At 46.0% G+C, this 23,655-nt stretch overlaps 1 protein-coding gene across 8 annotated transcripts in view; it reads right to left on the reverse strand.

The window, feature by feature from the left end:
- The window catches only part of RAI1 (retinoic acid induced 1), a 325,207-nt gene that overhangs the window by 112,053 nt on the left and 189,499 nt on the right, over nucleotides 1-23,655 (reverse strand). The window lies entirely within an intron of this gene.

Genomic DNA, 23,655 nt, shown 5'->3' on the forward strand with positions numbered 1-23,655 from the left:
AAGAAACTATCTTCAAATGAAAACAAAAATTGGGAGGAAGGAGGAGGTAGCAAGAAGTGACCCGATGGGTTCCAGTTGTCCAGACAGACAGAAGGACCACTAGACACAAGGTCAGGTGTCTGGGGAAGCCAGCCAGGAAGGGCTGTGGCTGGCTGAGGGCTGAGTGGGGGCCGTGAGGAGGGGCAGGCAGCAGGAGGAAATGTAGAGGGCAGTAGCTACAAAACCTAGGGATGGAGGCTTTCCCCCAACAGATGCCTCCCCCCTGGAGCGCAATTCTCAAGGGCAAGAAATAGATTCCCTGAACTTGTGCACTAAGCAAACTGGTGAGTGGTGAGGAAGGGAAGTGGTGAGAGGAGAGAGTGGCAGTGGGGGGTGGGAGTGAGTTAGGGCACTGCTTAAGCCCCCTTTTTTTCTTTCAACCTAAAATAATAACTGCCATTTAGATAGTAAAGTATTATACACACATTGTCTCTGAGCCTCACGACAACCCTGTGAGAAACCCACAGGTATTGTTTTCAAATGAGGAAACTGAGGCCAGGAGAGGCTGCTTGTCTTGCCCATGTCACACAACCAGCAAAAATCAGAGGTGAGATTGAAACCCAGGTCTTTTTGACTCCAAAACCCATATGCCAGCCACTAAGTCATATTGCCTTGCAGAGTAAGAGCTGGAATGTATTAATACAATATCTTTCTCTTCCCTTCATGGTAAGCAAATTTCTCCAGAGTCGCTGAATGAACAGACCCATTACAGTTCACTCACCAGCTCTCACATTAGGTCTACGGCCTTTGTTTATTAACAGCTTATGGGCAACACTCTATGTAGTTTAATTAGCAAGCCACTTCGTATCTCAGTGTGTTTACTGAGTACCTTGCTTCTTCCTCTAGGTTAGAGGTTCCCCCAAAGCAAGAAGTGGGTGGGGGTCTTCACTCCCTGCAAACTTACCAAACACCACCTGAACTGAGCCGGCATATAATGAATGCTCAGAAGGCATCAGATGATGATAGAATGGCTGATCTTCATTACAAGCTTTTGAGGGGCAAGCATGTTAAGAGAAGTTGAGGTACAGAGAAGATGAAGTGGCTTGGGTAGTAAAATGTGAGTTAGAGAGCAAGACTTATGTCAGATGATTGTTTTATAACGCTTGGAAGATGTCAACTCCCAGGGAATTGTTCAGGACGGAACCTGAGACTGGGTTGGAAGAGGTAGGAAAGGGAAAGAGGGGAGAGGAGAGAAAGACGAGGGGTGCTGTGTAAATGCCTGAAACATCAGAAGAGCTGGTTCCCCAGGGACGCAGTAGGAGACCAATCCTTAGAGGTGCTAAAGCTAGATGATACTGAGTGATAATATATACTGCAGAGAGAGGGGTGGTTTTCTCCTAGAAAGCACTAGCATGCAGTACCAGCCTCGCTGTAGACCTGCACATTTGCAGGTGATGGGACATAGTTGGGAGTGGGGTAAGTCCTTGAGTGTCCTGACATCATTTCCTTTCAAGAGAGAAAAAATCCAGGTTGCCTGGAAAGAATCTTACTCCTGGCTCCAGTGCCTGACCTTAGGGACATGTGAGGCAGCTTCCTGTGGCACTTAAGGGGGAGAGGAGTAACATGTCCATTCAGAGAATAAAATACTTCTAAATTTGGAGGAGGGAAGAGGCAGAGCCCATGAATGCATTGGTATATGGGACTCCCAGTGAGGAAACTCCCTACAATACTGCAGATGAGCATCATTATCTTTTTTTTTTTTAAGCAATCAGGGTTAAGTAACTTGCTCAAGGTTACATGGCCAGTTATTTCTGGGTGTGGTGCTAAGTATCAAAGCATCATCATCTTAAAGAGCTTCCTGGGACGCAGACATGTTAAGTGACTTGTCCTAGGTCACAGTCAGTATGTGTCAGAGGCATGATTTGAATCCAGATATTTCCAATTTCCAGGCTGCCTCTCTTTATAAATGTACATCATTTTAATTCCAGAAATTCCATCTTCCTTGCTTCAGAAGTATTAATTTTCCGGAGTGTTAGAGTAGAGAATGAGAGCCACTGGTAAAACACAGAGAGATACAATTTTTAAACTTTCCCTACAATTCACAAATGCCTTGTCCCAGCTGCTCCCTGCCTCTCTCAGTTACGTTCTTTAGCCAGATAGGATTTGAGGGGAGAGCTGTGTGGCAAATTTTCTTGAATTTGTGAAGTCAAATTTTCTTGAATCTGTTAATGTTCTACCATATCCTTTGCACCAAAACTGTACCTATCCTTGGTCTTTCAGAGTCATGAGGAAAAAAAAAAATACCTGTGACATGAGACCACCAGTTCTCCATCAGGCTCTGCCTCAATGGGACAACTGTGCAACTCCCCCACTTACCCTTCTCTCTCTCTTCCTGTTCCATAGGCACTGCCAGGATAAGAAGCCATAGTTCATATGGAACAGAGATGCTTCTCTCTTTTTTCCTCAAGGGCAATCAAGTCGCCCTTTAGTGGCAACTCAGACACTAATTTTTGTGAGCCTTATGTGAGTCCATAGGATTAGAGATCTGTCTGGAAGGGACCATTATGGGCAACTAGTCACATCCCCTTGTTTTACATCTCCAGTAACCAGGGCCTAGGGAGGCTAAGTGAATTACCCAAGATCCCATAGGTGTCAGGTACTTAAACTCAAGGGCTAGTACTCTTTCTCATAGCACTGTGGGCCTAAGTGTTCTCATCTTTCATACCAAACTGTGCTCTCTGACAGATTTGTCTATATTTGTTGAAGTCTCCTAACCTCAAGGTCATCCTTTAACTCTTGTCTCTTCCCCCTCACTGTTGAACATATCTAATCATATATCCATGGCAAATCTTGATGATTTTACCTCCATGTTTCTCAGATCTGTGACCGTCCACTCATCACAGCTACCACCCTAGTTTAGAACACCATCACCTCTGGCCTAGACTATTGTAATAACCTATGTAGTCTTATTTCCAGTTTCTCCTCCCTGACCTCCAAACTAACAACTGACAAAATAGTCTTCCTGAGGCACAATTCTGACCTTATTTTTTGTTTTTTAATTTTATTTTAAATAGTATTTTATTTTCCCCCAATTACATGTCAAGACAATTTTTAGCACTCATTTTTATAAGATTTTGAGTTCCAAATCTTTCTCCTTCCCTCCCCTCCTGTCTTCTGAGGATGGTAGGCAATTTGATATAGGTTATACATGTACTATCATGTAAAACATATTTCCATATTAGTCACAGTTGTGAAAGAAGAAACAGATCAAAAGGAAAACACACACATACAAATAAAGTAAGTGAAAATAATATGCTTCGATCTGCATTCCGAGGCCATCAGTTCTTTATCTGAATGTGGAGAGCATTTTCCGTCGTGAGTCCTTTGTACTTCTCTTGGGTCACTGTGTTGCTGAGAAGAGCTGAGTCATTCATAGTTGGTCATCACTCTGACCTTATTATATCTTTCTACTTAAAAACTTTCAGTTGTTCCCTATTGCCAATAGAATCAAATACTAACTCCTTAGCTTGGGATTTAGGGCCCTCCACAACCTGTCTCTAACTGATTTTTTCCAGGTTGATTTCACATCATTTCCTTTCATGACAATTCTAGCTAACATGAGATGGCTGTTCTCTGGGTTCTGTATTCCGACAGGTTTGGAATTCACTCCCTCTTTGCCTCTGTCTTTGAGAATAAGTATTTTTCTTCTAAGGTAAGTTCACATGCCATTTTATCCCATGTAGGCTTCCTAAAAATTCACTTCTTTCCTCCCTCCTCTAATTACCTTCTTCTTAGTTCTGCTGATGGTATGTCTTCGCCCTCCTTCCCACAGGGGTGGGGACTTTGTTGCTTTTGACTTTGTCCCTACAGTGCTTAGCCTAAGTTCTTGAATACAGTGGGTACTTACTAAGACATTAAAAATTGACTAGAATATGATGCAGATGAACAAGCTTCAGAAATGGGAAAACGTTACATAAATGTAATCTGCTACTCTCACCATCGTCAATCACCATCATCACTCTGTCAACTGGAATGTTGTCATTTTCCTTAAATCCAGCTATGTGGTAAAGTTGGACTCTAAACTCCAGGTTCTCTGCTTTATAGCTACCATGCCCAATGGAGACCATTACTTCTTCCCTTCCTCCAAGTGAGGAAGACTGGATTTGGCACCTTCCCATCATTACTCCTTCCCTTGTTTACCAGAAGCCATCAATTAGGTCACCTCTATAGTAAGGACCTACTATTGGGTGGCCAGCCAAGTGACATAAAGCATGGTCATTGTCCTTAAGGAACTCTCAACATCAATTCAGTAGACATTTATTGAATGCCTACTATGTGCTTGCCTCTAGGGACAGAGGGAAATAAAGTTAGTTCACAGAAAACAATTAGAGAAAAGTAAATGATTATTTCCATCTAGACACACTGACCTACTAGACGAACTCCATGTTCTACCTTCTACCTCTGTGTCTTTGCATAGGCCATCCCCTGTGTCTGCAATGCTCTGCCTCTTTACTGTGCCTCGAAGTTTCCCTGGATTCCTTCAAGATCTCACCTCCTTCTATAAGAGATTTCTCTGCCCATCCTGGGCCTACTCCTCTGAAATTACCTTATATCTGCTCTGTATGTAATAGATAGTTATTTTCATGTTTGTCCCTCCCATTAGAACGTGAACTCCTGAAGGGAAGGGGTTTTTTGGTTTGTGTTTTTGCTTTTAACTTTAGTATCCCTGGTGTTTGACACAGTACTTGGCACATAGTAAGCTCATAATAAATGCTTGTTGACTGACTGGCTAATGCCTTAGGAAATCGCAGGAGGGAAAAACTATTTTGAACCAAAATAGTCTGTGAAGGCAAATGAAGGCAACAGACCTTAAGCTAGGCTTTTAAGGAAGGAAGAAGTAAGAGGGAGGAGGGAGAGGCCATTTTAATCAGGGGAACAACAATCTCAAGGCCATAGGGGAATGCTGCATGGAGGAAAGGGAGCTAAAAAATAGCAAAGGGCCAAATCGTGGAGTTGTCCTTGGTCTCATTTCTCCAAAGTACAGGGGAATGTCTTGGCCTTATTTCCTGAACAGCCTTCACCCATCCCTAGGGTGGGGGTGGGACACAATGATATTGGAATATGGATATAACCCCTTCCCAGTGTACCCAGGGTAGCCAAACTGTTCACCTCTTGTTAAAAGCTTCGGCCCCCCTTAGAGAAGAGAGAAACGAACAGATGTTTCCATGAATCAGGAAAACAGTGTTGGCTCCCAGATGGGCTCATCTAGAAAGCCTTGTCTCTTTCTTTCTCTCTGAAGCCTCTTATAACAAGGTCTTTCTTTTTGGAGAGCAGCTGATCTGCAGTTTGCAAGGCGAGCAGTGCTTTGCTGTTTTGGGGGCATCTGTCAAGCCCCCTCACCCATCCGGTTTCCCTGAAAGTCTTTACATAGCAGGTCATGCTGCACAGAGACCTGAAATGGTGACTTGTCATTCCTGGTGACCAAAGCCATTTAATAGCTACTGGCTGATCAGGGGACTCTTCCTGGCCGAGTGAAGGACAGAATCATATGCTTAAGAAGATATCTTGACTATGGGTCCTGTTTTTCCCTCTGTGGTTTTTTTAATACCAACTTGCATTAGTATGGTGAATGAATGTGAGCTCCTTGAGGGCCAGGATTGGTTTTTTTTTATATATCAATCCCTAACATGTAGCACATATTGGGTATTTAATAAATATGTATTTGATTGTTTTTTTAATATTTTTTTCAGAGGTATTTCATTTGATAGCAAGGCTCTTTCTCAGGGTACCTAGAGATAATTTAATTTCAGGATTTGCCTCTAAAGGCTACAAGTCTAAGGGTTCCTTGGATCCCAAATCTAAGGACAAAAACTAACCCGCTGGAGATATCCTAGAGAGAAAGAAACAGGCAATTTGTCCATTCAAATAGGAGCTTTGCTGAGAACCACTGAGAAGCCACAAATGAATGCTGGCATGTGGATAAACAGGGGGTGGGAGAAGGGTTTGGATTTGGGAAGGGTGCCTGGTATAAAGGGAAGTACCCTAAGTCAAAGTGCTTTGGAAGGGACTAGTAAGCAAAGGGTGACTGTTGATACCCAGTCTGCCTGCCTCAGGCTCAGGAAGACAGGAACCTGCTTTTTTTTGCCTTCAGACTGTTAAGATAGAAAATTCCCAGAGAACACATTTCTAGCAAGATGAGTGACCTGATACCCTGTAATTTCCTGGCTCACAAAGACAAAAGGAGGCTTGACTTTGTGCTCTTCATGTCTCACTCCTCTGCAAGTCTGAAACAGTTGGGCGGCACTCCCTAGGTTTTTCTTTGGAAGTCACCTTCTGCCCTTCAGAGGTGGGCAGGCCCCTCTTGGGTATTAAGGGAAGGTGAAGAGTAGACAGCCTTCTTCATGATGGTGTGTGGTTGGAAGTCCAAATGGGATGTCTCCTCACTTCTAGTTAGGTCCAGAATTGAAAATCCAGAAAGCCTTTAGGGGAGTGGTATTAAGCTACCTGGCTTCCTTCCAAGAGGTATGGAAGCCTCCCCCATCTCATCTGGGGTGATTTGGGGACCAAGCTGGTCAGGTACAAGGAGGTGCACCTAAGGGTGATTATGCCTGTAGAGACAGGAGATTAGGGGATTTTAGATCATGGAGAGACTTTTCCCTGGAACCATGCTTTCCTTCTGGTGTGGCATGGGAGATGCAAATGAACTGTCTGTTCCCTGAAAATACACAATGGTTTAGGGGATCCTGGGAAGGTTTAGAGCAAATGTGTGTGTGTGTGTGTGTTTACAGCAAGGGAGAGAATGAGGGGTAGGAGTAGTCATGGCCTCCTAATGAGGATTGGAGTCTGCTCTGCTAATTTTCTTTTTCCCTCCTCCACTACAACCTGTCCCCTTGCCTTTCTGGCTTCCAATACAGGCTTCACCTGGGACCACACAATTTAGTTCCCTCCCATGCAGGCAGGCACCCAAGACAGGAATTATGGTCCCTGCAAAAGACAATGACAGTGAATCTGGTTACTGCCTTTTCAGCAAACGTAATTCCTTTTTATTAGAAAATTAAAGGGTATGAAGAGCTTCCCAAAAGCCAAAGAGCTGAAATGTGCTTTCATAAGATATGCAGGGTCTGATAAAACGGATTTACTTGTCTACCTCCTTCTCTTCTCCCCTGCTTCTCCTTTACTCCACCTTTCTCTCAATCCCCTTCCCCCTCTCCCCCAGCTTTAATGATTACTCTAATAAAAAGGCGATGCATTGGCTCAAACATCAATGCTGGCATTTGCCTGGCCAAGGCCGCAGTGTTCCACCCAGGGGAACATGCCCAAGGTTCAGAAAACTAGAGCCTTGAGGAGCAATCTTTTGTTTCTTTGTGGCAGGCTAAATTTGGGGCTCTCAACAGCACAGGCTCCATAATTTCACACTTTCAGAATAACTGCAGGGATCCCCTTTTCTTCCTGCCTGGGCGAGATGGTGAAAGATGGCTCTTAGCCTCAGCTAATCTGAGGGTTTAGGGTGAAAGGAAAAAAAAAGTCAGCCAGCTTGTTCCCACAAAACACTACCCTCCACCTAGCAACAAATATGCTAGCAATTACAGACAGAAAGACAGGTAAAGAGAAGCAATTAGAGGCGGAGAGATATAGATTACCCCCTAGCCGTTGCTCAGAAGGCAACTATTAAAAGCCACCTAGGGAGTCTGTCCTCCTGATCTTCGGTAGAATTCACGAATAAGGGTCTCTGTCTTAGAAATAAGGGATTGGAGAGACCTTGGGAGGATCTGCGTATACCAAAGGTGACCAGGACCCTAAAGCTGAAGTCAGTATATACTGGGTAAGGAAGGTAACTAAAATAGCCTGATTTCCTTTTCTTTAATGTGTCTTTTCACCCCTAATGGTCAGATGCTGCCTTCCTCATTCAGAGGGTACTGGGGAGCTGTGGGATTGGGTATGGAATTTGAGAGGTGACTTTCATAACCTCTCACAAATAATAAAGCCATGACAACAGAAATTTCCTGCTACCCAGAGAAAAAGGGGATGTCCATAGCCCAGAAATGTCCTCTTCCAAGGCGTCACTCCTTTCTCCCCTCCCCACTGTTCAGCCTCCCTGCTCAAGGACAACCCATTCCCTTCTCTCCTTCCTTGAGCAACAAAAGGAAAACTGGGTTTGGTTTACCTTGCTCACAATAAAGAGCCTGCTTTTAGCTCTTGCTGTTGCTTTATTCCCTGAGAAAATGCTCTCAGGAAGACTCAAGCCTCTCGCCTTGGAGAGCCTGAGGACATGACTTGTGCTGGTTGAGGGGTATTCTAGGTGAAAATTGAAGAGTCTCCCTATTGAGACCTTCCCATCTCTGCCCCAGCATCCTGTACCCCAAAATCACTCTTCCCAAGGCTGTGACCCTTTTAATGCCCTGAGGTAGCTGCATTTTAGAAATAAAAGCCATTCTAATGCTGCAATAATGCTTTAGAGGAGCTCAGATGTTAGAGACTTCCTAAGACAAGAACATCCCTCCCCACCATCAGTTTCCTTATTTGTAAAATGGGGTTGAGGGGTGAGGTGGTGCTAGATTAGGGTCCTTTCCAGCTCCCTCTCATATTCTATGATTCTATGTCAGAGTTCTCAAAGGAGAGATGTTGACTGAGTCCTAACCAACAGATTACCAAACAGATTTACTGGTAGGGTGGAAAGACCATTGGACTGGGAATCAGGAGGCCTGGGTTCAGCCATCAGCCAGCTGTATTCCCTTGAACCTCTGTCACTTAGAATGGGGGAACAAAGCATATAAGCATTTATTAAGCACCTGCTGGGTGCCACATTGGGGGCAGCAAGGTGTAGAGTTGATTGAGAACCCCGGATAGAGCCTGGAGTCAGGAAGACCTGAGTTCAAATCCAGCCTCAGATATTTACTAGCTCTGTGACCCTGGACAAGTCACTTAGCCCTGTTTACCTCAGTTTCCTCATCTATAAAATGAGCTGGAGAAGGAAATGGCAAACCACTCTGGTATCTTTGCCGAGAAAACCCCAAATGGGGTCACAGGGAGTCAGACACAACTGAAACATCTGAGCAAAACATGCCAGGTATGGTGCTAAGTAAGCACTGTACAAACATTTCATTTACTCCTCACAACTACCCTATGAAGTAAATACAATTATTACCCCCATTTTACAGTGGAAGAAACTGAGGCAGAGATTAAGTAACTGATTTTAGGCCCAGAGCTCTATCCAGTGTGCCAGTTAACTGCCTTATGTGACTTTGGGCAAATCACTTAGCCTCCCTAGGTCTCAGCTTCCCATAAAATGAGGGAAAATTTGGACTAGATGGCTTCTGAGGTCCCTTCCAACTCTAAATCTATATTTCCAGGCTGGTTCATTTCTCTACACCTTAGTTTCCTCATCTGTAAAAATAAGGAGGTTGAGCCAGATGAGCTGTAAAATCCCTTCCACCCCTAAACTAGGGATTTCTGGATTCCAAGTTTTTCTGTTTATGGAGAACTTTGAAAAGGTGTTCACTGAAACCTGTAATGAGGCTTAGGTGTGGAGGGTATAGAAATCTCAATCACTCTCTCCCCATTCTTCCCCAAGGGTCTGACTACATCAGTGAGTCATGTCCTCTAGTCAGATGTGACTTGTATGTGGAAGGGGGTGTGTTGAGAGTGCTTGCTGGGGAGCTGCATGTCCTTCTGTCTGGACTGAAGGTGAGGAGGTCAGCCTAGGCCGAGGACTGGCTGGCAGTGGGCCCGTGCAGCTTCAGGAGTGCCTGGGGCTGAGGCTTCCCAAAGATAGTCTCTAGGTCACTGGGAACCAGTGACAAGCTCACTGCTGATGACAGGAAATTTTTGTGAATGAACCCTTGGTCTTAGGCTGTAGTATTTACTTGTCACTACCCACCACTTCCCTGCTCTAGGCAAAGCTAGGACCCTAGGGTATATTGTGGGGGTCACTGGCATAATGCAGGGGTAAAGCTGGGATGAACCACAGAAGTGGTCAGAAGGAGCAGAGAGGTTGTGTGCAGAGGTGGGGCATGATGACAGAGACAAGAGGACAGGAAATAGCAGGCCCTGGGGATAGCAGCCTCATTCCAGCCAGGAGAATGCAGAAAGGTGGAAGCAGAGGACCAGTGTAATGGGCCTGGAATGGTTTATTTGTTTGGCAGCAGGGAGATACTGGGTGGGGAACTGCACCAGCAGAGTGTCAGTGGAAGTGCCTCTGGAGGGGCTGGGGCATGGGGGGGGGGGGCGGGGGGGGGGGGGGTGTATTTTCCAGGCAAGCATCTCTTAACAGGGGAGGGGAGGGGGGGAGGGAGGAGGTGGAGACAGTTCAACATCAATCCCTAAACCCAGAAAAATTCTCTCTTCAAGAACCTCCCCTCACACTCTGTATCCTGGGCTGCTAAGCAAATGTACTGCAAATGAGATATTGGATTTTCATTTACACCCAATATTCATTTCCCCAGCCCTTCTGGAGATGACCTGTCCTGTCCTGCCATCTCATCCCGCCCCCCCGCCCCCCTTTCCTATTCAATTGCCAGGCAGGAGAGAAACTGCCTCTTCCCTTCTCACTAGAAGAGCCTTGATGCTGGAGCCAGCCACGGTGATCAACCCTGCTACAAATCAGGGGTCAGGCAGCGCTGCTGTTAGACAGAGTCCCACTGCACGTGCTTGGGGTCTTAATGGCTTTTTACAGTGAACGGAGGAGGGGGACCAAGGAAGGGAGCTGGTGGGTGAGCGAGGCCTTCAGCTCATCCCAGCTGTTAATCCAGGGGTGACTGCCCTCACTGCTGCCTCTGCGGCCACCATTCCAGACCCGACCCACAGCTTCTCCTGCCGGGAACTGGGCCTTGCCTCTGGGCGGCCCGGCCTTGGCAGAAGATGAAAGGAGAGAGGTCTGGCTGGGAAGGCTGAGTCCACACGCCCCGATCCCTCTCCGCCCCCCTTTCCCTCCGGCTCTGAGAAGCAGGCGGACGTTTCTTTGCCCACTGACTTTACCCTAACATCTGCAAATGTGGCAAAAAAAGTTGGCTGGTCCTATTTTTAGCGCCTCACACCGCGTGCCATCTCTCCGCCCACCACCCGGGAAGAAATGGCGAGAGGTGCTGGGGTTGGGGGTAGGTTAATTCTGCTCCTCCCCCTCTCCAGCCGCCCCCCGCCCCCCGCCGCAGGAATTCGGGCTGCTCCCTCTCAGGCGCCCTTTCTCCCAGCCCCTTCCCTCTGCTCCCCTCCTGTGACCTCCCGCCCACTGCCCAGCAAGTTTCCAGAAAGCCTGCTGAGCTTGCGTGGCGGCGTCTCCAGGCCAGCTCGGTCCCGCAGACCCTAGGGATCCCCGCCTTCCCGCGGCCCCTCCACACCCCGAGGCTCCCTCCAGCTGCCCGGAGGCAGGAAGGGCGGAGACTGGCCGATCGCGCTCGGGCCGTGCCTGCCCCCGCGGTTTCTGCGAGGGCCAGCCTAGCATGAAGTGGAGCTGGGGGCTGGAGCTGGGGTGGGACACTGAGCCCGCGGCCTGGTTGGGAGCCCAGTGGGGGAGGATGGAGGACGCTGGGAAGGGAGAGAAAGCTGGGGACGGGGACAGGGAGGGGGGGGGGGGGGAGGAGAGCGGGGTGTGTGCGTGTGTGCGTGCGTGCGTGTGTAAAGGTGGGGGTGGATGAAACTGCACCCATACCCTTCCACCAATGGCCATGACCTCAGACACTTGGTAACCACCCTGGGGCTACAAGCCCAACCCAGTCAGCTGTTTTGGGGGTGGAAAACAGATGGCTCTCGAGCTGGGGAGCTGGTCCCCTTCCCTAGCTCTGTCGCTGGCCAAAGCTGAAGTCCTGTTAGCAGGAACTGGGGGCCTGGCCTCCACGCCCACACTCCAGCTATTGACTCATACAGCTAGCTTCATGCGTCTCTCTCTCTCTGTGTCTCTCCTCTCTCCTCTCCTCTCCTCCCTCCCCTCACCCCTTTACTCCCTCTCTTTTCTCTTTTTCTTCCTCATTTTCTCTCTCCACCTCTTCCCTTCCATCCTTCTTTTTCTCTCCCCCTTTCCTATTCTCTTTCTCCTTCACCCCCCACCTTCCACCTCTCCCCCTCCCTCAGAAGCGAATACAGGATGGCCTTGGGGGCTGTGGTGGAGTGGTCACTTCAGAGAGGGCCTCGTATTTAATTCATGTATTTTTATTTTTAACCCTAAAGCTCACAGACAATTCCCCAGGCTTGTCTCACTTATCTCATAATAGGCTTGAGTCTGATGCCTGCCCCTTGGACCTTCTGGCTAAATCCTAGCTCCCCTTTCCCTTAACTGGGAGAGCTTGACAGGGGTGACTGGTTTAGGTCTTTAAATTGCAATTTTCTATAATTGGCCCAATCCCATAAACACTTCTTCCTCTCTTTCTGTCATGGCTTTCCCCTAAGGTCTAACACACCCACCCCTCTCACACAAACACTCCCTACACTTTGGAAAGGGAGGGGGTCACCATGGGGGAGCCAAGCAGAAATGATCTTGCATCGAAGTGGCTGGAAAGCAGGAGGCATTTCCTCTGAATGCTAAACTCCCTGTCCCTGTGCTCCCCATCCCCCCAGTTCCTTTTCATTCCCTTCCACCCCCTCACACCCCCTTCTTTTCCTCACAGGTCTGAACATTTCATGGGGGCTGATCCTGCTCAAAGGGGTGATGATAGGAAGGAGGGGAGGCAGATATCTGTCTTCTTAGGGGTTGCATCAGGACTAGGGATTCTATAGTTCATAAAATCCTGTCACCTCTGAGAGCTAGATCCTGAAAGGAATAGTACACCTGTCCCCAGCCCCCAGAAAAGAGGGCTGTCTTTCCCTCTACCTTCCAGCCCCCTTTTCTGTCTCCCCTTGCTCCCCTACTTTCTGCCATCAGCCTTCTGGCCTTCTTGTTTCATCAGCTCCTTTAGGATCTCTTTCCTCCTGGCTAAAATGAAACCAAAATTCCCCTCTCTCTCCTGGCTTTTTTATTCCTAATTTTTGCAAGGCAAAGCGGGTTAATGGGAGAGAAAGATGATGCTGAGAGAAGGGACTGGGAAAATATAGCCTCAGCTGGCTTTAACCGAATGAAATTGAATTAAGTTTAACCATTAAAATCCGGACTCATTCACCTCGTCCACCCTTGAGAGACTTCACCCAGTCAATGAACATTTATTATTCCCCATTCTGTGCACATCACTCTGCTAGGCACAGATGCTGAGGCATCTAAAGGCTTCTGCCCCTGAAAACCTTCATTCCTGCTGTAGAAAGGCTTCAGAGGACTTCCTTTTAGAAGGGAAGATGCATTCAAACACTGTACAGACATGGCATCTTAGTAAATGTTTGTTGCGTTGACTATTCAGATATATCGCAGCTCTTTAAATACCGAAGCCAGAAATGCCCATTTCTAGAAATTTCCATCTGCTGCTCATCTTCCCTGATGCTGCATAGAGATGTTCTTTTAATGAGATTTGGGGGGTCAGGAAAAGAACAAGCAACTATCTAATAGGCTCTTCCTAACATTCAATTATTCCCCATCATTCAAGTCCACTGAGACATTGGGACTCTTGCAGCCTGCTTCTGCTCTAATCCATGGAAATTAGGATACAGACAGCAGAGAGCTAAAGCTGCTGGGTCCTGGGGACCAGGGGTACACTGGGCCAAACCAGAAAGCACTATTAGGCTGGCCTGAATGGGGAAGGTCTTTCAGAGTGGGCTGGAGAGGTGATGGCAAGCAGAAGGATACAGGAGTGGGAGGGGATACTGTTACAGTCACAGGACTGTTATGAAGAAGGACCTAGGAAATGTTAATTTCATTTACTGTTAGTTATGAAAGGTAGCATAATACAGTGAAAATCAAAACCAGACTGCCCCTGGACTCAGAGAGACTCCTAGCTCTGCCACTTAGTCTTGTTTTCATGGTTATTAAATAATAGCTAGCACATCTACATTGCTTTAAAGTTTGCAAAGTGCTTTACAAATATGATTGTATTGGATTCTCATAACAACTCTGGGTGGTAGGTGCGATTATTATCCCCATTTTACGGATGAGGACACCGAGGCAGACAGAGGGTGACTTGCCAAGAATCATACAGCTAAGTTGCTGAGGCTGGGTTTGAGCTCAGGTCTTCCAAACTCCACACCCAGTGCTTTATCCACTACACCACATAGAGATCCTGGGCAAATAATTTCCCCTCTCATCTGGAGAGTGGGAGGTAAAGAAAATAGTACAAAGCTATGATGTAGCCCAGACAAATGTAGATTATTATTGAAAAAGAGAAGTGGGGGTTGAAATGTAATCTATGAGGGTGAAGGTAGTTATTGTTTTAGTCTTAACTGTTCAAAGTCCCTGGATTTTATGAGCAGGATTCATGGCACTCACTGGAATAAAGGAAATTACGCTGGTTTGAAGTTCCAAGGCCCTGGGTTCAAATATATATTGTCACAACTTCTTTCATTTGAGGTCAATCCTATCATCCCTCTTTCCTTATTTATAATATGAATGTTAGAGCAGATGACCTTTGAAGTCTCCCTTCCAGCTCTGAAGCTGTGGTCCTGTGATAGATACACACACACACACACACACACACACACACACACACACACACTCTCTCTCACTCACTTGCTTTTCCCCCAAAAGAAGGGTGATGTATTCTTTGGACAACATTATAGGGCCTCCTTCCCTGGAGCTGCCAAAGAATAGAGCTGAGTAGCCACTTGTGAAGCTGAGGCCAGGGAGAAAGTGATGAGAAGCTGTCCTAAGGTCTTCTGGAGGCAGCAAAACCTGGCCAACTGGAGCAGAGAAGAGCTTCAGACATTACTTATCCCTTCCCTGGTCCCAACCACTTTTGCCCTTGCTACAGAGATGGAGTGTTGGGTTTGCACCGACGAGTGGTCTAAGTCTTAGGAATGGGTGGACAGACAGCACAGGTGCCATCCTGAGTCACCTTCCTCCTTCCTGATCGTCAGGGGAGAGGACTTGAGTTAGCTCTGAAAACAAAAAGCTCACTATCCCTTTCAAACTAAAGCTGTGCACCTTCCTGACATAAACTGATGGTTCACCTTCCCTGCTCCAGCATTCCCTCTTGCGCATTTAGGGTCTTTGGAGTTCTCATGCTGATGTGTCTGTGCACAATATGCTCCAAGGGGCAATATCGTATAGTAGAGGGGATTTGTTCTGTGAAGTTTGGATTCAGTCAAAGGGTCACATTTGAGGACCTGGAGGGCCACACGTGGCCTTGAGGCTTCAGGTTCCCCACCCCTGGGATAGAAGAAGCAGCAGTGAACTTGGAAACAGGAGATTTCCATTCTAGTTCTCTTTTCCTAACTACCTTTGTGGCCTTGGGCGAGTCAGTGAACTTCCGAGGGCCTCAGCTTCCATTATAAAGTAGAAGTAATAATAATACCTGGCCTACAGTCACAGAATTTCAGAGCAAGAGATCTCAGGGGCCAGCCAGTCCAATATTTCTACCTGAACAAGAACCCCTTCCTCTATAACAGTGATAGGTGAGTGACCATCCAGTTTCTGCCTGAAGACCAGAGTCTAAGGATGGGGAATTATCTGTCTCCCAAGACAGCCTATTCCAACTCTGAGCAGCTAGAATTGTTAGGTAATTTCAGAAAGGCTATCTCAGAGTGGTCTTAGGAGAAATGAATTAAATTATGGATGTAAAAGTGTCTGCAAAGTACAAAGCACCAAACAAATGTCAAGAGATGCTTCTCCGGTTCCTCCGAAAGACCACTTGGTTCTCAGTAAAGAAAACAACAGATCATAAAGTATCTAACAGGAGGGAAGAAAGTAGTTACAGAAGGAGAGGAAAGGTTTTTAGTTCAGCAGGATCTGGGTGGCCAGAAGAGAGAGCAGATTGGCATTCAAAAGCCAGATTTCTTGGGTAGTCAGGAGAAGGAAATTCGGCTTTGACTGAGTGGAAAAAGAAAGAGGCACTGTGGTTCCGTCTAAAGGGGGAGGGAGCACCATGGTCCATACTAGGTCCATATTAAGGACTAATGGACCCATCACTAGGTCCATACGAAGTATATAGAGTAGACAGAAGCAAAACTGTGAGGGGAAGGTCCTAGCATCCAGGGGAACAGAGAGAAAGACCTCCTGCAGAAGGATGTACTTGAGCTAATTCTTGAAGGAAAACAGAGAAACTGGGAGGCATAGGAGACAAGGCCAAGCATTCCTGGTGTGAGAGACAGCCATTGACAACGCACAGAGATGGAAGACTGAATTGTGTCATGGCTGAGGAACTGAAAGTGGGCCACTTTGTCTGGATTGTGGATGATGTGGAGTGGATCAAAGTACAAGGAGACTAGACAGGTGGGAAGGGGCCTGGTTGTAGTTGATATGGGAGCTCACTGAGCAGGGGGCGACATAGCCAGAATGACATGTTAGAAAAATCATCCTGAGTGGAGGATAAATTAGAATTGGGAGAAAAGACGTGAGGCAGAGAGACTAGTTAGAACGCTATTGTAATAGTCTAAGGGAGAGGTAATGAGGGCCCAGCCCCTAGAGTTGTGGATGTGTGAGGAGAGAGAACAGGACACACAGAAGAGATGTTGTGAAGATAGAAATGACAAAATTTGGCAATAGAGTGAGATGTGGCGTCAGTCTAAAGTGACACAGAGGTTTTGAACTTGGATGACTGGGAGGATAGTGGTACCTTCAATTAGTGGATAGAATGCTGGACCCGGAATTAGAAAGACCCGACTTAAAATCTGGCCTCAGAAACTTACTAGCTGTGTGACCCTGGGTAAGTCACTTTAACCTTTGTTCGCCTCAAATTCCTCAGCTGTAGAATGGGGATAATAATAGCATACTTCCCAGGGTTATTATGAGGATTAAATGAGAAACAAAAAGTGCCACATAACAGGTGTTTTAAAATGCTTGTTTCCTTCTTTTTTTCTGCCAAAGTAATAGAAAGTTGGGAAGAGGATAGGGAAGAAAGCTCAGTTCTGGGTTGGGATGGTTTTATGTAAAAATCCACAATTAAGAAGGTAAGGGGAAAGATCACTAATTAAAAAAGACAAGCACAATGATTCGGATCTCAGAATCTCCAGAGCAGACAGAGGGATCAGGGGAGTCCAGGGAGTAGCTCTGGGGCTATGGGTCTATTTTGGCTTAAAGTCAGCTCAGTGTATCCCAAGGTAAAGAAGACCACTTAATCATGGAGATGAGAATAGAAGCTTTTGGTTCAAATAGAAAAGGGTATCCTCAGGGCTGTAATCATAGCATCTAGGAAACATTACTCAGATGGGTATTAAGGGCTAGGGAGTTTCTTCTCGGCATTCACATCTTTTTTTAAATATCTTCAAGCTTTTTGACCAAGTGGAAATTTCATAGTTCTGAGCCATCCCAAGTTTGTGATGCCTGCAGATCACCCAATCTGAGATGTCCAGGAGGCAGCCAGGGGTTCAAGATTATAGTTCAGAGGGATGATTAGGGCTGGATATCTAGATCTGGGAATCATCTGCATAGACTTAACCTATGGGAGCTAATAAGATTACCACTTGAAACAGTATCAATAAAAAGAAAGAGAGTCCAGGACAGAGCTATGGGGAACAACGATGCTTGGTTGGCTAGTTAAGCCCTCTGGACTTCAGTTTCCCATTTAGAAAATGAGACAGTGGAACTAGACGGTCTCTAAGCTTGCTTCCATCTTTAAATCTGTGATCCCGTGATTGTAGACTTCTTGGAGGTCAGACCAAAGGAACTTGGGTGGGTGGTTAGAGGAGAGGACCAGACTAAGGCACTTCACTGTCACTTGTCCCCTAAGATGGATTCAGCTCTTTATGCCTCTGAGACTGGCAGATCATATAAAATGTGCCTGATGCATAGTGAAATAGGTCTCACTGGTGGAGGAATGAACTGTATGTCGTTCCTTTGTTGCTGGTGTTGTTGCGTGTTTATTCCAGGCATATCCAACTCTGTATGATCCCACTTGGGATTTTCTTGACAAAGATAATGGAGTGGTTTGCCATTTCCATCTCCACTTCATTGAATGAGAAAACCAAGGCAAATAGAGTTAAGTGACTTGCCCAGGGTCACACAGGAAGTTAATGTGGATTTGAACTCGGGTCTTCCTGACTTCAGGTTTTAGCCAGGGCTCTCAATCCATTGTGCCACCTTGCTGCCCTATGTAGTCCCTTATCTCCACCGATGCTGAGAACAGTCCTGTGAAGAAACAGAGTGGGGCTGTGTTGATTGGAACTGACTCCCACGTCTGAGCAGAGGCCCTCTTCTTGGGTAAAACTCCATTCCACATTTCTGTGTCAGGGGATGGTCTGGACATTTTCCCACCTGAGTTGCCCCAGCTCCCTCCTATTATGCACCTGTAACCCTATTGGCGGAGTGAAAGGCTACTGGAGGGTCCAGTACAACTGTGGCCACGACTGAAGGTGAAAGTCAATGTGTACATGATGCCAGATAAGTGTGGGTAGGTCAGCAGACCTGCCCATCAAAAGCTAATTCATTACAGATGAGCACAGTTAAGTCTTACAAAAATTGATCCACTGGGAGGCTAGGTGGCACAGTGAAAAGAGCACTGGCCCTGGAGTCAGGAGGACCTGAGTTCAAATCCGACCTCAGACACTAAACACTTACTAGCTGTGTGACCTTGGGCAAGTCACTTAACCCCAATTGCCCTGCCTTCCCCCCTCAAAAAAAAAAAGAAAGCAAAAAAAATTTGATCCACCAAGGGATTAGATATCCAACTACTCCTTCTTAGTCTCCTTTGCTGGAACCTTATCCAGACCATGTCATCTAACTGTAGGTGTCCCGCAGGGTTCTAGCCTGGGCCCTCTTCTCTTCTGCCTGCATATGAGTTCATTTGGTGATCTCATCCGCTCCCGATAATACTAAAATCTACTTCTCCTACCCCCAATCTCTCTGCTGATTGCCAGTCTTGAATCTCCAGCTGCTTTTCAGACATCTTGAACTGGATGTGTGGCAGATGTCTTCAGCTTAATGTATCCAAAACCAAACTCATTCTCTAGAGGACAACGCTCTCCTCCCAGTCCCTCCGGCAGGCTAGGCTGCCAGGTGCTGTCCACAGCTCCTCACTGGCTCAGCACCTCCCCCCAATGCCACATGCAATGTGTTGCTGAGGTCTGTTTCACCTTTGCAGCATCCCTAGAATGTGCCTCCTCCTCTCCTCTGACACCACCATCACTCATCACCTGGACATGCAGCAGCATGGTGGTGGCTTGACTTGCCCCCAGTCTCTTCCCACTTGTTCCATTCAACCACCAGCGATTTTGCTAAAAGGAAGCACTGAGCATGTCACCATCTTGTTTAATAGACTCCAGGTGTTCTCTGTCACCTCCAGGATCGAATGCAAAATCCTTTGTTTGGCGATAACCTAGTCCCACTCCTGCTTTCCAGGCTTCTTAGACCTTAGTCCCCAACACTTCCTTTTCAGTCCATTGACATTGGCCGCCTGGCTGTTCCCCAAACAAGACCCCTTCCCTATCTTTCAGCTCTGGACATGTTCTCTGGCCATCCCTCCGGCCTGGAATACTCTCCTTCCTCATCTCTCTATCCACGGACTTCCTTCAAGTCCCAACTTCTATAGGAAGCGTTTCCCAGCCCCTCTTAATTCTGGCACTTCTCCTCTCAGTAATTTTCGATTTATCCTGCACAGAGCTTGTTTGTATAGATACACATCTATTTTTTTGCTTGGTGTCTCCCACATTAGATTGTGAGCTCCTTGAGGGCTTGGATTATCTTTTTCCTCTTTTTGTATCCCCAGCATTAGCACAAGTGCCTGACACATAGTAGGCACTTAAAAATGCTTTTTGATAAATTTATTGAAATGTTTATTGACTGACTGATTAACCCACCAAGGAAGGGATATTCTTTGCCAAGTCCTGATTGACAAGCTAGAACAGGAATTACTAACCTCTGGCCATCTGATGAAGCCCTTGGATCCTTACTCAGAATGTTTTTAAATGTATAAAATTAAAATATGTAGAATTAGAAAGGAAACCATAAAGTTAGTGAAAATAAAGATGGATTTTTTCCCCATTTAAGTTCATGGATCCATCTGAAATCTATGATCCAGGTTAAGAATCCCTGTTCTAGAAGAGTCTGGTGTTTTCTCCCATGTTCTCCTGGCCTGGAAGGAATTGACAAGGTAAACAGTTCGCCAAGGGTCTGTTTCAGCGAGGTAAAGGTTGGCCCAGGAAATATTTTGTCCCACTAGAGAAAATTCTACACCTTGGTGTGGTCAGTGGGGGAGTCCTCCTGAGATAGGGATAACCGACCAACTGACTTCCACTAGGTTAGGAACCCAGTGGACAGGAAGAACACGGGCCCTCTACCTACCCAGGCAAAAAGTCTTAGAAGCTCGGGGTGCTGGTGGAGGCTGGTCCCTGACTTCACCCTCTACATGAACCAAAAGGCAGCCAATTCCTCAGAGGTCTGACAGTATTGATTGTTACAACAATTCTGTGGTGCTTATGATATAGCAAGTGGTTGGGCCTTCATCAGCCACAAACCAACTCTTTGGGGAGTTAGACAATTCTTCTATAGGCAGGAGCTGGTGACTGGGAAACCCTGGGGCAGAAGGGCAATCCCTTCTTGGGGGAAGGAGGAGGCTGTGAATCAGAAGCAGAGCAAGAAGAAATCTGAATGTTAGGAGAGGTTTTCACCCAGCTTTCTTTGGCACACCAAAATCCCGGGATCTGGATCCGCAGAATCTGGGATCCCAGTGGCAGGAGCAGAGACTGAGGCTGCAGAAGGTCAGCATCGAATCAGGAAGAAGGATTAAAGGGCATGTGAAAGTCGCCATTAGCATGATCAGTCAGCCTTCCCAAAGCTCAAGTCCTATGAGTGCACTGATTTCTTGACCTTGCCGGTGTGCAGGCATGGCCTTGGGTCAGACCACCCTGTTTTTGCCTGTCTCAACTGTGTCAGTAACGCCATGAACTCAGAAGTTAAGCATGGCAGAATATGTGCATGAGTTCCATGTAGCACCCTCAGAACAAAACTCAACACATAACACTCATTTGGGGATGGACAAAGTCCCAGGTTACCTTGGGGGTATTCTGACTCCTGAATAAGCCAGTCTCTTTTTTGAGTTACATAACGGGAATACCCTGGTTAGGGAGAATCACGATGGACCAAATTAGGCCTGTAGCTAGACAAAGTAGCTTCGAAAGCTTACGGTAGATATCCTTATTTAATAGCACTCCTAAATACTTTATCCTGGCATGTTGTTTCTGAATGGGTCTACGTCTTCCTCTCTTGTAGAGAAACCCTAGAGTACATAATCCTAGACTACATATTCTTGTGATCTGGAGACTATGGAGGCAGGGGATAGAAGGGGAAGAAAGGAAGGAGATGTTGGACAAAGGCCCTGAGATACATGGACTGAAGGTTCTGATCTTGGGATCCAGTGACTCAGTGGTGGAGAGGAAGGTCTGAAAGCTGTGTGATGAGAGAAGGTTTGGAAGACTGAACAGGGAAAGCCCCGGGGCTGAATTCAGAAGTCTCTTGGACAGGTTTCAAGGGGAGGAGCTCTTACCCTGGGAAGCTGACCATAGGCCAAATACCTACAGCTGGATTTTTCTCATGATCTCCTCTACCCCATCCTCCCTATTCCCACCAGGGGATGTTTTGAAGAAAAATCCTGCTATAAGATGAGGAATGTCATAGAAAGAGCTCTAAACCAGAAGTCAGAACATGGGTTCTGTTCTTAGACCTTCCCCTTACTAGCTCTGTGACTGTGGGCAAGTCACTTAATCGGGTCTGTTTCCTTATCTGTCAATGTGGAGATAATAACATTTGCTTTATTTCCCATAATATGGTTTGGGGTTTTGGTCTGGTTTTGTTTTTTTTTGTTTGTGGTACCAGATTGGTGACTAATATAGAGTTCTCATGAGGAGAAAATTTCCCTCTACCAATGTATATCAGAATCTGCTCTACAACTTAAGATCTTAGAGAGTCACTGAAAAGTTAAGTGACTTGCTCAAGGTCATACAGCCAGTATCTGTTAAGGTAGAATTTCGATCCAGTTCTTTTTCCATTCTTACAAGCTGCAGCTGTTTCAAAGGCCAAATAAAATCATAGGAAAATATTGTGAAAACCTCATAATACAATAGAAGTACAACAAATATGGTTAATAGCAAACATTTAATAAGCACCTATTGAGTGCAGGGCATTTTGTTAGGTGATGAGCAAAACCCAAAGGTCATCCAAGACAAGCCTTCATGGAGCTGCAGCTTTTTTAGGAGAATGAGACAAAGACAGATAGGTAAAATACAAGCTATTACATAATAAGTGTATCAAAGACAAGCAAAACAATGTTCTAAGTGAGATCTGAGGAGGAAGGCAATTGCTGATGGGGTTAGGGATATGGATCAGGGAAAACTGCCTGGAGGAGTTGGGATTTGAAGACTGATGAGACAGTCAACCAGTGAAGAAGGGGAGAGAAGGTACTCCAGGGACAGGGAACATCATGAGGAAAGATAAAGAGGCATGAGAGTGCAGTTCCTGTTAGGAGGCAGAGAATGTTGTGACTGGAAAGGAAGACATTGTATACAAGGACTGTAATATAGGACCTGAGTATCACAAATGTGAAATGGGGCTGAAAAGGCAGGACAGTGCTGGTCTGTGGACAGCCTGGAATGACAGTCACAGGGGTTTGACTTTGACTCTGGAGGCACTATGGAGCACAGGACAGATGACTCAATCTAGGCATAAGAAAGAATATTTTGGAAGGGGTGAATGGGAAGGCAGAATGGATAAAGAAGGGGTTAGGGGTGGGAAAACCAGCTAGGAGGCAGTAATAGTATGTGAAAATATTGTGAAATATTTGTAATTGAAGTAATGAAGGTCCACAGGAGGGGGATGGCTGTGGGACTATAGAGGAAGAGAAATGTTGCAATGGGAGTAATAAGAATTCCTCAGTAGTACTTGGGTTGCTAATTGGCACAGTGGACAGAGAACTGGACTTGGAGTCTGTGAGGCCTAAATTCAAAGCCTGCCTCAGACACTTATTAGCTGTGCAATTCTAGGAAATTAACCTTTCTCAGCCTCAGTCTTCTCATCTGTAAAATGGGAATAAAGTAGCACCAACTTTACAAGGTTGTTGTGAGGCTTAAAATTGTATTTCTATATATGCATATATATGTAAAGGAGCTTATAAACCTTCAGGAACTGTATAAATGTTAACTATTATTAGAAAATGATATGGAAGGTGTGGCAGTGCTGATTCCATGACAACCTTAAGGTCACAAACATGGGACAGTTGAGTGAATTGTGGTGAAACAGAAACAGTGAAGTCGGAAGGAGCGGGATTAGTGGGAAATACTGGTATTAGCATCACTGTCTATAATAGATGCAAATCAATTAAAACATTTACTAAGCATTTACTATGTATGATACCTATCTGAAGTACTGTCATCCTGACCTTATTTCCCTAAAAACAGACACATCATTCCAGTATCTCTTCGTAGCCCAATAGTCTTGGAAATAGCAACTTGCTTTCCAGCCTAAAGAAGATACACTTATTCCCCTCCCTTCATAACTCCTCCCTTCTCTTCATTATGCTGAGCATTGACAAAGTTTATTGAGTGGTTACTATGTGCAGAGCCCTGGGCTAGGAATATGAAGAAGCAGGAGTTGAAGTCTGCCTTCAAGGAGCTCTTAGTCTAGAAGAGACTCTCTCTGTCTCTCTGTCTCTGTCTCTCTGTCACTGTCTCTCTGTCTCTGTCTCT

This window comes from Petaurus breviceps, unplaced genomic scaffold (genome assembly GCF_028583685.1).
Source record: "Petaurus breviceps papuanus isolate PSGF00001 unplaced genomic scaffold, PetGlider_PUasm1.0 183, whole genome shotgun sequence".
Taxonomy (NCBI): Eukaryota; Metazoa; Chordata; class Mammalia; order Diprotodontia; family Petauridae; genus Petaurus; species Petaurus breviceps.